Genomic DNA, 15,418 nt, shown 5'->3' on the forward strand with positions numbered 1-15,418 from the left:
TCCCCTCTGTGGGCTGGCAGGATTGAGCTGGAGATCTCTGGGTGGCATGGTGTTCACCTGTGTTCACCAGACACAGGTATCTCAGAGATGCTGGGTGAGTAAAATCCCTGGGGACTGAGGAGACCCTGGATAGGACTGCAAAGGAGAGAGTTAGGCCTAGGATTTGTTGTGACTGCAAATGATTCCTGCCAAATCTTGGGATGAGGAGGGGAGACAACAAAATGAACCAAAGAGGTGTCCAAAGCCCCAAATCTGGCTTTTGTGGGCTAACAGATCTGGACATATTCTTTGTAGTGGGAGCTGGCATTTTTTGCAGCTAGTTCATTTCCCAGAAAGCGTGACTCCAGCTGTCACTTAGCATAGCATCTAAAGAGTGTGAGACACCTCATGGCCTTGGTCTAAAGGCTTTGTTTGGGGACTCCATCACCTCAGGGCCAGAGAGGCATAGAGCCCTCAGACTCTGGCCATTTGCCTCTGGACCAATGAACTTTCAGCTTGCAGCATGGCATGGAACACATCACAGCAGATGCCCGTCCCAGCGATTGCCATGCAAGATGTGAGGTCAGGAGACTTGAGCAAAAGCTTTACAGGGTAGCCTTCGATCCCCAGCAGATAGCATGTTTTAGCAGCTTGTGGTACCTTTTAGTGCAACCTGCTGTGTAAATCACATCTCAGAGCCTACCTAGGTCATACTTTGCATTTCTATCCGTTTATCCAATGCATCATTCACCTACTTAGTACCACTGTGGTCAGTTTTTCACTAGCCTTGCCTTCTGGGGTCCTCCTTCTTTTCTTTCATGTCTCATTTTTCTTTCCACCCTGAATTTCTGCGGTAGGAAAAATGGGTACCATCCTTGGTTCCATGCTGGGGTGTGGTGGCCTGTCTGGGAAAGGCAGGAGCTAGGCTATAGGGCCCCATGACCCATGTCCAGGTTGACAGCTAACTCAAGCGCCCCCCCTCCCAGTATGCTAGCATGCAAGGTGTCCTTCAAGGGAAGCTGTCACCTTCCTCTGGGCCAAGGGATCGTTTCTCCCAGCACACTCTGCTTTCGTCGTGGATCTTTTCACTCTGTAATATTACTGTTTTAATGTACACGATTTGCCCTCCTCCCACGCACACAGTAAGGTCGTTCTGCACGGCCTATCTTGCTCACTTAAGGATTTATTTCTTGCATTAGGGACTAAATGAAAACCCCCCCTTGCAGAGAGTAAGTGCAAAGAAAATATCAAACCGGGAAGGTTCCATTCAACACTTCTAACAATCTGACTTGCAAAAAAAGAGCCAGTTTTTATTGAAAAAGTGGGAATCAAACTCGGGGTATCAAAGGGCTCAGAATACTGGAAAGTAACGCACCCTGTCCCTTTCTCTCTTCTGTCCCAGTCTCAACTCCATTCAGAGGGTGTAGAAATCTTCCGGAATTGCAAAAGGGAGTAGCGCGCTCTGATGCTGCTTCGCAGGCCGATCTCGCCGCGCGCGTAAGCGGAGTCCTGCCTGAGCAGTGGGTGGGAAGAATGTAAGAGGGGAAGGTCTGGGGGTGTGAGGGTGGAGCGGAGCCCGGCCCCGCGATCCGTCCCGGGTTTTGCATGCCACCCACTCGCCCGTTCGGCCGCGGAGAATTCCATAATCACAGCGGGCGAGAGCGGAGACTGGGAGCGAAAAATCCGGGATCCGGCAACTTTGGTCGCGCATGCGCGCCCGCGGCGCTCCATCCCAAACACACACACATTTTTCCCCGGACTTGGAAAGTCACCCAAAGCCGCCCCAAGTGCAGGTAAGAGACTCAGCGCTCCTTCCGCCGCGGCCCCCCCCAAGCCCTCCACCTCTACGGGCCTATAGGGGCGCTTCCCGGCTTCACCCCTGTCCCGTTGCAGCCCACTACCCCCGGGGTTGCGGCTTGCAAGCAGGGAGCGGGCGATCGAGCGAACGACCGAGCCAGCCAGCCTGCGAGCGGCGGCTGCCACCCAACTCCGACCGTGAGGGAGGTAGGGGGCACAGAGGGCTGGCACCCCGGCGCGGAGCGGCGCGTTGCCGGCAATGGCCCGGGGAATGCCCGGCGAGCCGCTCCGGGGATGGGAGGGCTGCAGCTCCTGGAGGGTCACTTACTCCAGCTGAAGGGTCGGCGGGGTAGGGGAGAAGAGGGGGAGGTGCCAAGCACGAGTACAGGACTTTGCAACTAGGGTGGGGGCGCCTTCCGCGCTGTGGGCTGGGGGGCGCAGGTGCTTGCCAATACTGGGTGATCATTCCTTCTCCCACGCCGCCCCCTCCAGCTGCAGGAGGGTCGTGAGCTGTCTTGAGAGGAGAAGGGAGGCAGGGGTGAGGGGTTCCTGGGGTGACTTTGCAAGACTTTGCCCAGGGGAAGGGATGGGTGGGGATCTCCTCCAGCCGGCTCTTGTGCCCCGACACCGGGGTGTGTATGTTGCGGGCAGAGGTTGGCAGTGTTCGCGTAGGCGCAGGGTGCCAAGGAGAGTCCGAGTGGGAAAACGAAGGCAAGAGGGATCTTGGATGGGGGGAGCGGCGCCCCCTTTTCTATCTGTGCCTGGGAAGTTTATCTCAAGTGCGCGGCTCCAAGCGCGGCAAGTGGCGCTCCTCACTCTCAACCCCATCCCCAAGTCTCCCCGGGCTCAGGCTCGCCAGGCTGGGTACTGAGAGTCGGAGCACCGGCTCAGACCGCTCTGCGATCGGCTGGAGCTCGCCTGGGTCTGGGGAAAAGTTCCGGGAGTTGTAGCGGCTACTGTGTGTGCGGAGAGAGAAGTTGCGCCCGGGGACTTGGGACGCTGGGCAGGCAGGCCCGGTTGCGGGTGGAGCGGTGAGCTCCTGCGTTGGGGGTGAGGGGGGCCTCTCTAGGGGTAGGAGAGGATCGGGTGGGGTCGATGACCCTAGGTGGGCTGAGGAAGACCTGGGGGCTTAGCGTTTGGAGAGGAGGATCCCTAAATCCAAGGGCACAGGAGCTGAAATCCGCTCTTGTTAGAGGGCAGAGAGGAGAGTAGCTTATAGGAGCATAGGGGACAGTTAAGGGGAGATGGCTGGGCCACCGGGACACTTGGGTAGAGAAAGAAGCGTCAAGCGGTGACTGACAGAGTGTCGGGGAACGGAGCTTCGAGGGGTGCAAGGGATATCGGGGGACCCGGGCAGACAGAACCATAGTCCTGGAGCTCCCGGGATAGGGGGCTGAGTCGTGCGCCCGGGGTGAGCCGGCCGGGCGGAGCGGCGGCCGGTTTATTTTTACTCGGTGGCATTTGCAGAATGTGCAGCTGATGACCGTCGGCCGCCAGGAAGTTTTGCTTTCTGTTCTTTCTCTCTCTTTCCGAAGTCAGAGCGGCCGGGAGCGGGAGAGACGGGGAGCCGGGCCTGGGCGGGGGGGGGGGGCGCCTCCTGGGGTGGAGAGATGCGGGTAGGGGCGCGTTGGGGCTGCGGGCAGGGGGTGCCCCGGCGCGGGCGGGCTCTGGGCCGCAGAGGAGCGGTTGAGCGAATGTCTGTCCCCAGCGTTCGGACGCTCCTCTGCGAGGGGAACAGGTGTATGCGCTGTCAATCACAGCGGGAGGGACACTTTGGGGGCGTAGATTAAGATCATAATAATAGATTTTTCTCCAGGGGGTGGGCACAGATTCTTCTTCCAAGTCTTCCCCAACCGGGGTCCGGAGTTGGGGGAGGAGAGGAGTACGGCCAGGGACCGCTTCTCCCTGCTTATAAGTTTCTCCAGTTTCAGCCTTCTGCTTGCGAAGCGGGCCTGGGTGCGGCGAGAACCTCCATCCAGGCTCACTGGGAAGGGTGAAGGTGCGGGTGCCTGGATGGAAGATGTGACCAGCAGGGATAGCAGGGATAATACTCCTCCGATCCTAGCGTTCACCTAAACCTGACCGAATCTTGGGAGACTGGAGGTGTCCGTCGCCTCTCCAGTAGAGTCTAGGGGTTGCGGCCCTCAGAGTGCGTAGCTGTCCAGCCAACGCTTAGTACACTCACTGAGGTGGTGGGGTGGGGTGGGGGTAAGAGACCGGAGTAGACTCTGGACAAAGTTGGTAAATTTAGGCCGTCTTCAAGCTGGTACAGGCGCGCGGTGAGAGCGCACAAGGGAACTGGAAAACAGATCGTCTGGTAACGTTGGTGACCCCCCCCCCCTCCGTGCCCAGCCAGCGGCGCGCGTACACACACACACACACACATACACATTCGCCGTCCTAAAGGGAGCTGTCCCGGCTGAGCAGGAGCAGCTGCGCCAGGCGTGGGGCGGGGGTAGTTGGTCCCCGGGGGCTGCGCCCTGACTGCGCTCCACGTGCCCGGAGGGGGCGCTGGGCAGATCTGCGCCGGAGCGCAAAGCGCTTGGCTTGTGCCCTGCTGGCGGCCAGGCGGAGCGTCCCGGATGGTTCTCGCGCCCCGTACTGTCTCAGGCAATTGGAGCCACTTTCCCACTTCCCAAACTTTGGCTTTTTATTCTTTGCCCTTCACTGGAGCTCTCAGACCCTTCCTGGACTGAGAAGGGGAAACTTCTTCCCGTCTAGGCAGCGTCCAGCGTATGTCTCCCCGGAACCTGACGCATCCAAAAGACACCCCCACCCCCTCTTGTTAACCACCTTAGAGGCAGTTAACGAGGGTTTATGGAGAATATTGTTGAACTTCAGTAATCAGGTTTCCAGCGATCTTATGCCTCCTGTTTAATTTATTAGACTAGTTATTTATTCTGTTGATGATAATCTGTTGCTGGTTTCTATGGAGATGTTAAACTGATCTCTTTCAGAAATCAAACTCCATATGCACTAAAACGTTTAAAGAGCCAGTACCTCCCTCTTTTCCCCCTTGCCCTTTTTGTTTTGTTTTGTTTTTTAGACTTTGCACCTTCGTGTCTTGCTCTGAGTATCAGAGCGTTTTATTTCCTTCTGACGAAGGAGAGGAGCCCGGGAGACTCCCGCTTCGTGGCAAGTACAGCTTATTATGGCTAACAGAGAGGGAAGGCTTTGATCCCCGAGTTGCGTCACCATTTAAAGCAGATCATTTCTCCGCCGATCCCCCCCCCCCATCATAGAAGAGCAAAATTCTTTCAAGATCAAAGGGGCCAATCTGAAAAAAAAAAACCAATTGTTTTTTTTTTAAAATAGGAAAGTCAGTTAAGTAGTCAGTCGCCTTACCCTTTATATCTGCTCCCCTTGTGTTTGGATGATTTTTGAAATAAGAAAAACAAAGCTCAACTCATTTTTCATTTTTATTAATAGTTTATCTTGCTCCCCCTAATTTAGAGAGAAGTTCAAAGTTAGATTTCTCTGGCTGTGGGGGCTGAGGAATATTTCCTTTCTTTGAGACCCTGACCATCTGTTTGGGGAATTTTGCCTCTGGGAAGACGCGAAAGTGTTTCCACTCAGAGTTAATAGAGTGCTTTAATTTTTTCCCCCTTCTTTTTGGGAAGTAGTCACCCAAAATTTTTAAGTCCTATTTTTTTCTTGCTTTTTAAGAGACTATCGGTGACCTCTGAGTGGTGTCTAAAAGTATCTCAACTTTTCCTCCATTTCTCCTCAGTTCAGTTTTTTTTTCCTGTAGATTTGTGACTTTGGTGGTCATGGTGTGTGTGGGGGGGTGTCAGTGAATTAACAAAGTGAAGCAGGAAAAAAATCATCTTGATTGGTGACATTCTGAAAAATTGCAAGCCTACTCTGGCTCCGATATTTATCACGCTGACAGATATGATACAAAGCGATTGCATTTCGTGATGATCCTCGGGGACTAAGTTGTAGGTAAAACCATTTAATGCATTTTTAATATTAAAGTAAGACCTAGGTTCCATTTTCTTGGAGGTGGGGGGAATGGATGTCCCTCTCCAGAGCTGGTGCTCTCTGAGTAGGCTGTTCAGTTGGACCCCCCCTTACATTTCCATTTACTTTGTATGTGTTGTGGGGGGGGTGTGAGCCACACACAGGGCACTTGGCTTTCATAAATAAATTTATATCTGGCCAGAAGGCCCAGTACTAAATAAGAGCTCACTTAAAAAATAATAATAACCACCAAGACACCACCCCTGCTATAAGAAATAAAACAAGCAATACTTGCCCCCCCTTTCTCTTTTCAGTGGGCTTCTTTCGGAGAGGGGGGCAGTGGCTGTTGCTTTTCAGTCCACAGGAGGGAGGGGAGCCAGACCTGTTATTTCCCTCTTTGCTATATTTTAAATTTTTGTTTGATTTGGATTGCAAACAGAGCAGAGGCTTAGGAGTAAAAAGAGCACTGTGGCTTTAAACTCAGGAGTTTGCATATTCTCCTTGTATCTTTCCCCTTTGCTAATTATTGTGTTGTTTTCAGAGCAAATATGTCATATCCATGGCGACCGGGCAGGTTTATTGTCTTTCTGAAGCAATAGCTCACATAAGTAATTAATGACTTTCTTTTTTTTCCTCTGGCTTAGGTTAAACAGATCATTCAAGGAAAGTCATCTCTCTCTCTCTCTCTCTCTCTCTCTCTCTCTCTCCCCTTGTTTTTTCTTTTCTTTTTCTTTTTTTTAAGCTCAGTAACATAAGAACATGAGTTAGAACAAGAAAATACTCGAGTTAAGAAGTCAACAGCTTATTTCGCCCAGATTCTTTCAAAGGCTGAAATGTCAGCTGCAGACCTAGGCTCTGCCATCTCCCACCCCTGAGCAGTGCAGCCCATGCGTGGGCTGGCAGCCTCCTGGAAGGCTGTGCACAGGGAGCCCTGGAAGTGTGGGCACTGGGGTCGGGGTGGGGGGCGCTGAAGGATCTGCTTTTCAGGCTGGGGGGGCACAGCAGTCCAAAATGAGTATTTCTCCTGTATTTAGCAGAATTTAATTAAACTGTTTACAGAAAAGAATTAATGAGTTGGCAGTAATGTGCCCCCCTCTTCTTCCTCGGTCTGGTTAATTGGAAGGACCAAGTTTTTCTTTCCTGTCCACCTTCAAAACCCTCTGGCCTTTGTCTTAAGTGATTTTTCCTGGAAAACTAGGTTTTGGAATCCCCTCAGGTTAATATTTCAACAAGATAGAGTTTGGGTTTTTCTTTTCTATTTTCCTGTTAGACTTCCAACTCAAAGCTAATTCCGTCTACCCTCACCTTCGGCTGATCAGAACTTAGATATTGTAACATTTTTTTCTTTCCTTTCTTTTTCTTTCTTTTTTTTTGTGGGAGAGCATGTCAACTTGCATGGAGGACAAGGCTCCTCCAGCACAGGGTGACAGCGTTAGGAGGGCAGACACCATCCTTTCTCTTTCTTCAACCGGCCCCTTGCATCCTCTGCCTGCTTCACATGGACCTTGCTAGTGAGAATCCTTATGACGTCTGCTTTTAACTTCAGAAATACGCTAGGTTTTCTCCAGGCCAGCTGCTCTTTCGCCTTCCCCAGTAACATTACTCACCCTTACTCTGTCTTCTTTTAAACATTTCACAGAGGGCCAAGGGTTTGCGTGTGCCTTTCCAAAGGGGGGACAGACGGAGAGGTAGTTGTGTTGTCCCCAGAGAATACCTGTGTCCTTCTGAACTAATGCAGAAAGGCTTCGAGTCGGTGGGAAGACTCTTTAGGCTTTTGGCATTGACAATAAAAATATAAAGAAGAGAGATTTATTTGGCATCTGGTTTCTGAAGAGGAGAAGAGAAGGCCAGGCAAGCCTGATGCTGAGACTCCAGTAGAGCTATAATTGAGCCCGTAACCTCTTGATGTCTATATCAGAGAAACAGGCATGAGCAGAGGGAACGGGTTGAGGCAAACAAGCCTGCTGGAGGAGCTGGGGGCAGAGGCACAGGGAGAGGGAGATAGATTTAATTTATAGACATTTTAAAAACTGTAATTTCATTAGGATCTGCTCTTCCCTTTCTCTGAAGGGCAGCCCGGCAGACCGATAAGGCCCGTCCTTCTGCCCGGGATGCGTGTGTGGTTTGCTGGGCGCAAGTCTCGGTGTCCTTGCCAGCTCTGAGTTCTTCTGGTTTCTTCTCTTCCCACTGGCTGCTGCCTTCTTCCATATCACACTAAACCCCCCCCAGGAGCTAAAAGTCAGGTGTGGCTCTGGCTGCCCTGGGATCTCCCCTCTGGTGCCATGCTCTTGAGAGAGCCGGTCTGTCTACTGCCTAGGTAGTGGCATCTCTGTGTCTTCCATCTGTCACCCGGCTGCCCGTGGTTCCAGGGGCAATAGTCCCCTGGAGGAGGAGGACAGTCCCCACCTCATTCCCCATCAAGTTCACCAAGTTAAGTAGCTTTGGTTCTGAGGCCACGGCTGGCGGGGGTGGGGGAAGCTAAAGTCTCTCATAAATTCTGCAAAAATTATCCAGCCATTTAAGAGCTGCATGTTAAAGAGGTTTCTGCAGGCAAGCTGCCCCCACACCTGTCCAAAGTCTGGCGGAGTGAGGGGCAGCCTGCCCTGTGAGAGGAGAAGGGGGCTCGTCTCCTAAAATCACAGTTGAAGGTAACTATAGAGAGGACGGAGAGAGCTGGACTGTGGGATATGAATCCTCAAGTGCCCTTGGTCCATGCTATTGGGGAACCCCTGGGGCCCCCCTTTTGATCTGGTGTGTCTTCTGTGAAGAAGACATGTAGGGAAAGAGACGGGGGGGGGCTGGTAGAGGGAGGAAGGGGGAGAGAGAGAGAGAGAGAGAGAGAGAGAGAGAGAGAGAGAGAGAGAGGCACATAGCTCCTTCGGAACTCATTATCATTCTTAATAAGTCTTAAGGAATACAGAGGAGCATTGAGTGTAAATGCTGGGTAATCCTAACACTTCTCAAGGTGAGAGGAGTCTTGAGGACACAGGAAAGAGACAGCAGCAAGGGAGGGGATTGGAGTGGGGGCTTAGAGGCCCAGGCTACAGGAGGTTCCTTGCAAGACCTGGAAGTTGGGGTTGGGGGCATCCCAAGATGTCTGGGATGGGAGGGGTAATCTGAGTAAACACAAAGGGGGTCTTTAAGACAGGCTATTTTCTGGAGAAGGAAGCAGGGGTGATGGCAACAGCCATCTTGCTTGGAAGGTGTGGGCAGGGGCCACAGGGCCTTTGCTTCCTCCCGGGCTAGTACTTACGTAGGTCTCAGGCTCCCGGAGGAGGTCCAGGCTGGGGGGCCGGGGCTGGTAGAAGGGGCTTGAAGGGGCTTGTCTCGTTCCATACCCCTGCTTCCAATCCCTTAGGATTCCCCAGCCATAGCTGTTCTAGGAAGCTGGATGGACAGAGCGGCGGCCAGAGCTCAACTCTGGACACTAGGTGGCTTAGAGGATCTATGAGGCTCACGGAGCAGCCAGCAGAGAACTGGCTTTCTCTCTGCTCTCAGCTGGTGGGCTCCACTGTGCGTTAGCTCTCCCTGCTCACTGCCAGGCAGCCCTGATGGCATGCAGGAGGCAGTGGGCACCGGACCAGGGGCATGGCCCAGCTCAAGGGCTGGCCTTGCTCTGATCAGTCTCCGAGCACAGCAAGGATAAACTGGGGGCAGATTCCAAAGGAAGCCGCCAGCTAGGGACGCACACCAGCAGGGAAAATGGGAGTCTAGGCAGTGTTCTCTCCTTATTCCTGCCTTAGCTACAAGGCACCCTGAGCTTCGGATAGGTCTCTGGGATGTACATAGCCCTCAGTGAGAAGTCTCTTAATATAAAAAAAATCTCATAATCATAAATATCGCTTATACTTTGAGGGGTCTCAGATCTTATAAACCCGGCCTAAGAACCCTCCAGGGCCCTTGGCTCTGGCAGGCTGCTTTCTAGTTGTCAGGGATGGGGCAGCAGTAGGGAGGAGGCAGAGTGGTCCTCACCTCCATTTCTGCCTACCTCAGCCCTGGGAGAGGAGGATGCTTCAAACTGTCACAAGGGGGACCCCGTCGGTGGAGCCAGGCTCTGTGGAACCAAACTGTGATTGGTCGGACGGATGCGCCAGGTCAGGTCACATGCGGCTTTCCCTGGCCCTGCTTATGTTCTCTGGGCTTCCTAGGCCTAGATCTCCAGAAGGTCTTAGCCAAGGTCGTGTACCCCGCCCGTGGTGTACTCTGGGGAGAGAGGTGGGCACGATCGTGAGCGCAGTTCAGGTTTTACCTCCCATAGTGTGCTGGAAAAAAAATAATAAAAAACCCCAAACTAAACTGTCTCTTTCCTTTGGAAGGCAACTCCTGGGGAGCTTACAGAGTGTGCGTGGGAGTTTGAGGTGAAGGCTGGTGACTGAGCTGGCGTGAAGTCCACAGGGAGCAGCTTGGGTTAATGGCGGGTAGATTCTGCCTTTCTGTTGTTAAAGAGCAGTAATGGCCAAATTGCATGCCCTGTGAGTGCTTCGCCAACGAGATTTACAGAAAGAAGGCTGTATTGTGTCTCTGATGCTGGGTGGGTGAGTTAGTGTGTGCGTGTGTGTGTGGTGTGATGTGTTTGTGTAGTGTGGCGTATGTATGCATATGTGTGTGTGGTGTGTGTATGTGGTGTTTATGTGTGGTGTGTGTGTGTGGTGCGGTATGTGTTTTTGTAGTGTGGTATATGTATGCATGTGTGTGTGGTGTGTGTGTATGTGTGTTTATGGTGTGTGTATGTGTTTATGTGTGATGTGGAATGTATGTTTGTGTAGTGTGGTATGTATGTGTGTGTGTGGTGTGTATGTGTGTGTGATTACACGAGAAGAAGGGGTGGGAGACAGCGTTCTGCCAGGCCTGGCACCCTTCCCCAGCACTAATTGCTGGCAGAGTACCCACAGGGGCTGTGCCAGCATCTCAGCCGCCCCCCTCGCCCCAGGGAGCTCAGCTGTACAGCTTGCTATGCGAGGGCCATTTCCGGGCCCACTAGTCCTGGGGTTCCTTGGGAATTTCGGGGGAATCTGATTCTTCGGGAGATGGTGAATCACAAGCCTGCCTCTCTGGCTGAGGAGAGAGAAGAGCAAGACACATGAGCCTGACTGCCTACTTCCCTGTCATTCTGAGCTCTGGTCTCTGTGTCTACTTAGGGGCTCCTGAGGCACGGCTGGTGTGTTTAGGCTTTAAGCTACTCCGTTCAAATTCTGGCACTATACAGTACCACTGTGACCTTCGGTAAATCACATGGTCTCTTTGGGCCTCAGTTTCCTGTCTTGTCAAATGCCTTTGACCTTCTTGCCTTTGCTGGGTTGTCTTGACAGTCGGCTGGGTTCCTAGCTGTGAATGTCCTTTGAAAGTAATTAAATGTAATGAAGAATTTATCATGGTCATGTTGTCGAGTGCAGGATGTCCCCAGTGTCAGACGAGCCAGTTATATGTGATCTGGTATGTGTCTCTAAGGGACCCCTGTTGAGTTCCATTCCAGAAAGTGCCTGGACACAGACTTTGGTCCTGGGGGCTGTGTGTTTGTGTCAGATGGGCACAGATCCTGGCTGGTGGGGTGTTTGCTGATTGGGACAGGACATGGGAGATGGAAGGACAGGGGCAGACCCAGGAACTGGCCCTGGGCACTCTTTGTGGAGAGAGCCTGTGGATTGAAAAGATGGGATGCGGAGCCCAGCTGAGCTGAATGCAAATCCTGCTTTTCTCACTTGGGCAGATTAATTCTCTGATCTGTTGATTCCGTGTTCTGTAAAATGGGACTGGGATTCCCTCGCGGAGTCACGGTGATGGTTAGGAGACGCGACAGTGTGCATAGCTGACACAAGCTGAGGGGCCGCTGGAGTTTTATGCCACAGCGGGCACCCTTGCGTGGGCCTGTCTTGGGGCATTCCAGTCCTAGGAGCGGACTAGAAAGGCCGGGAAGAAAGGCAGCAGGCATGGAGTCAGTGACCTGAGGAGGTAAGGGTGGGGGGTGCTGGAGGGGCGGGGGGCACTTATGGAAGATGGGGTGTATGAAACCCCATCGGCCTCTCCCATTTCACTGTGCTATGCCAAAACACCCCGGTTCTTGTTTCACTATCTGAGATCTGGAGCAGGTTAATTTCCATGACGAACGCCAGGCCGCGGGCTTGGAGGGTTTATCTAATTAAACTGATGCTTTTTGCTAAGAAAGAAGAAGAGGGAAGGGGGAAGGGAAGGAGGAGAAAGCACACAGTAGGAAGGGAAGGAAGAAAGGAAGGGGGAAGGAAGGGGAAGGAAGGAAGGAAGGAAGGAAGGAAGGAAGGAAGGAAGGAAGGAAGGAAGGAAGGAAGGACAGTATGCTGATGGAGTTAGGAGCCTCCTGGCAGGCCATGTTTTCTTTTCCTTCCTGTTTTCTTTTTCCCTTATTTCTAAAATAGTCTTGGACTGGAAGGGAGTAGTGGGAAGGTTTGGGGTTTGAGGTCCGAACTGGCTGATCCCTGCTCTGAGGACATTTCAGGTAGATTGAAAATCTAGTTACTCCCTAGACACATTGGCTAGTGCTGCTGGATTGGAGAAAACACACACACACATAGACACACACATAAACACACAGACACACATGCACAAACATACAGACATATACACAAACATATACACACACATATACACATAAACACACATACAGACACACATACACCCAAATACACACATAGATGCATAGGTACACACATACACACAAACTTACACACATACAGACACACATACACAGACACACATTCAGATACACACAGAGATACACTCACAAACATACACACAAATACAAACACATACACAAACACACACACATACTCACACATAACATTTACACCACAGAAAGTTCCATCTATGCTAGGACTAAATGCAGGAGCCCCCCAGGGGACAGTGATGGAGACAGAGTGAGGGGATGTTCAGAAGGGACATGTCCAGCTATCTGAGAGGACTTTGGACTTGGAGTCATGGTCTCTGTAGTGGAGGTTCACCTTCTCGTATGATCCTTCCTGGCATGCTCCTGCTTTCTCTCTCGCTAGTCTGGAGCTAGGTGGAGTAAACCTTAGATTCTTCTCCTGCCTGTGACCTCTGTGGCCTTGGAAGGGCATTATCTGTAGAAGTGGACTCACAGTATACAGAGCCCACCATGTTGGGGTCTGTGGCCATTAACTGAAGTCACATAGGAGGCAACTTGTGGAGCCAAGCACGCAGTTAGCATTAAAAAACAAACGGGGGTCGTTGACTGGCAAGATGGCTGAGCTGTAAAGACACTTTCTGCCAAAGTCCGATGAACAGAGTTCAGCTCCCAGGATCCACATGATGGAAAGAGGACACCAACTTCTGTAAATTGTCTCTCAGCTCAATATGAATGTTATGGTGTGCATATGCCCTTCCACAAAGCAATGTTAAAAAAACAAAGAGAGTCGCCATGATAATTATAAAATAGGAGTCACCATAATCATTATCATTTTCTTCATAATAGGTATTGACTGCCACGTTCATAGAGACACTCCCTTATCAAATGCTGATTTATCCACAAACCCCATTTTCTAAAATAAATTTAAATAAGAACCTCCACCAAATCCCTGCTTCCTGGGTACCTAATTTAGGTTCTGTCTTTCCATCCATCCCTTCGTTCTTTTTGTAGGACAATTTAGAGTTTCCTAGCGCGAACCCAATTCCATTACTTGAGAGGTGAATTCTCTTCACTTCAAACTTACTAAGCATGCGTGTGTGCACACGCGTGAACGTGCGAGCTCACATGAACTTGAGTGTACATACATACAACTTCCCGATGTCCAAGCCACATTAAAAGCAAAGCAGGAAAACAAAACCCTCCCCAAATAATTAAAATAGAAGTGTAGGTGTGAGGCTGGTGCTGTTGGATGGGTTATTTCAGGTGGGGGTGGGGGCCAGCGGCCTCGGGAGGGATGTGTGTGTTTATTCCCGGACGTTGCCCAGTGTCCTGTGTGCTAACGTGGGGCTGAAAAGTTCCCTGCATTGTGTAGGCTCCTTCCCCCGTGAAAAGGCAATTGACTCAGTGAGTTCCGAATGGATTGAAGCTGACAGTAAACGAGGATTTGGCATGGGTAGAAAACAAGCTGCCCCTAGCCTCCACCCCTACCCCGACCTCGCCCAGGCTCACTCATCCCTCCCTAAATTCCCAATGCTTGTTTAGTTTTTAGAGGGATTTTGCAAAGAATTATGATTTCTTTTTGTATGTGTCCATATTTGCCACCGGGGTTATGCCCAGGCCTGCCTTTCTGCCAGGCATGGCCTCCCTCCTTCTCCCAAGTTGCCATCTCCCAGCCCCTTGCTGCCGCCGTGGTGGCTCCGCCAGCGATCCCGAATGAGTTAAGGGCTGAATCCACCCTAGCCCCGGCTGTACAGCTGTACGTTTGACTCTGGGTTTCTGAATGGAACGATGTGCTGTGCTCAGCATGATTGGAGACTGTCTGCCCCGGTGACCCAGCAGCCCCCACCCTGCTGGGCTGTGCCACCTTTCCTGAGATCTGCTGCTAGGTCCCAGGACCTCCTCCCAGGCAACTTGGCAAGCTGATAGCCCATCCTGCGGGGGCTTTGTCTGGTTTCCTCCCTATATCCAGCCTCTCGTTAGAAGCCTATTTGAATTGTAAGAGAAAGGGCACACCAGTTTGAGCTGGCATCAGCCTTGGTTTGAGGAGAAAGCTTCTCGCTTTGAGGGTTAGTGTATGTATTCCAAAGGTCTGGCCCCTGCCACCACCCTTCTCTTCTCCAGGGTATCCATACCCATGAAACAGCCAACAGGTATTTCTGCGTCTCAGCTCTCAACAGTGGTCTCCCCACTTAAACATGTCCGAGAGCCTCTGAAGGAAACTGTTACCACCACCCTGCAGATCCCCCCACCCAGGCCACATGCTGCATGAGTACAGTAGCAGCAATTATAGCTTTGCCCTCTAACCTTCCCAGAAAGGTGGAGAAGCTTCTATCCTTGAGATGAGATGACAAGACAGAATCACTCGGACAGAATTACAAACTATTCCTTGGGGTACATCTGCCCTCCTGTGGCTAGGGCTGCCTCTCTGGGCTCCTTTTTAGAAAGGCCAAGTGGGATCTCCTTGCTAGACCAGAGAGTAATGATTAAGTCTGTGGGTTCGAATCCCTGGCCTTTTGTTTATTGGGATTGTGACTTTGCAGTGGGCTCAGATCCGCCCCTGTGCTTTGGCGCCAGGCTGGCAGCCCATTTGACCATCTAAAGTTGTCTTTTTTTTTTTTTTGGTTTTTCGAGACAGGGTTTCTCTGTGGTTTTTTGGAGCCTGTCCTGGAACTAGCTCTTGTAGACCAGGCTGGTCTCGAACTCACAGAGATCCGCCTGCCTCTGCCTCCCAAGTGCTGGGATTAAAGGCTTGCGCCACCACCGCCTGGCTTAAAGTTGTCTTAAATGCACTTGCCAACCAAGAAAGGCAAACATACTCATCCAGCCCGAGTCCTGGGGCGAGGAACAAGGCTTTCGAGGGCCAGGGCTGTGCTCTTGGGTGCCCAGGCAGTAGTCTCTGGACTGGGTCTGGACTGTCTGGCAAAGAAGGAGTCTACTCCCAGATGCTGCCGCCATCTTGGTTTTCCTTCGCCTCTCCTCATAGATGGGAGCCTGGCCCTTGCCCTCCCCCAGCAGCAGGTGGCCTTTGCAGCCTGGCACCTGTTCCCGGAGGGCGGCTGCCAG

The 15,418-nt window shown here is 51.9% G+C and overlaps 1 protein-coding gene across 2 annotated transcripts in view; it reads left to right on the forward strand.

Moving 5' to 3' along the window:
• The first annotated feature begins 1,646 nt into the window (after positions 1-1,646).
• The window catches only part of Casz1 (castor zinc finger 1), a 145,853-nt gene continuing 132,081 nt past the window's right edge, over positions 1,647-15,418 (forward strand). The window contains exon 1 of one of the 2 annotated variants that reach the window (XM_075946780.1): positions 1,647-1,772. The gene's annotated coding sequence lies outside the window, so the exon portion shown is untranslated. Of the gene's footprint in view, positions 1,773-1,961; positions 1,984-15,418 lie in introns of those variants that run through there. The other variant, XM_075946782.1, reaches the window with a different exon arrangement.

Source organism: Microtus pennsylvanicus, chromosome 13, assembly GCF_037038515.1.
Source record: "Microtus pennsylvanicus isolate mMicPen1 chromosome 13, mMicPen1.hap1, whole genome shotgun sequence".
Classification (NCBI taxonomy): domain Eukaryota; kingdom Metazoa; phylum Chordata; class Mammalia; order Rodentia; family Cricetidae; genus Microtus; species Microtus pennsylvanicus.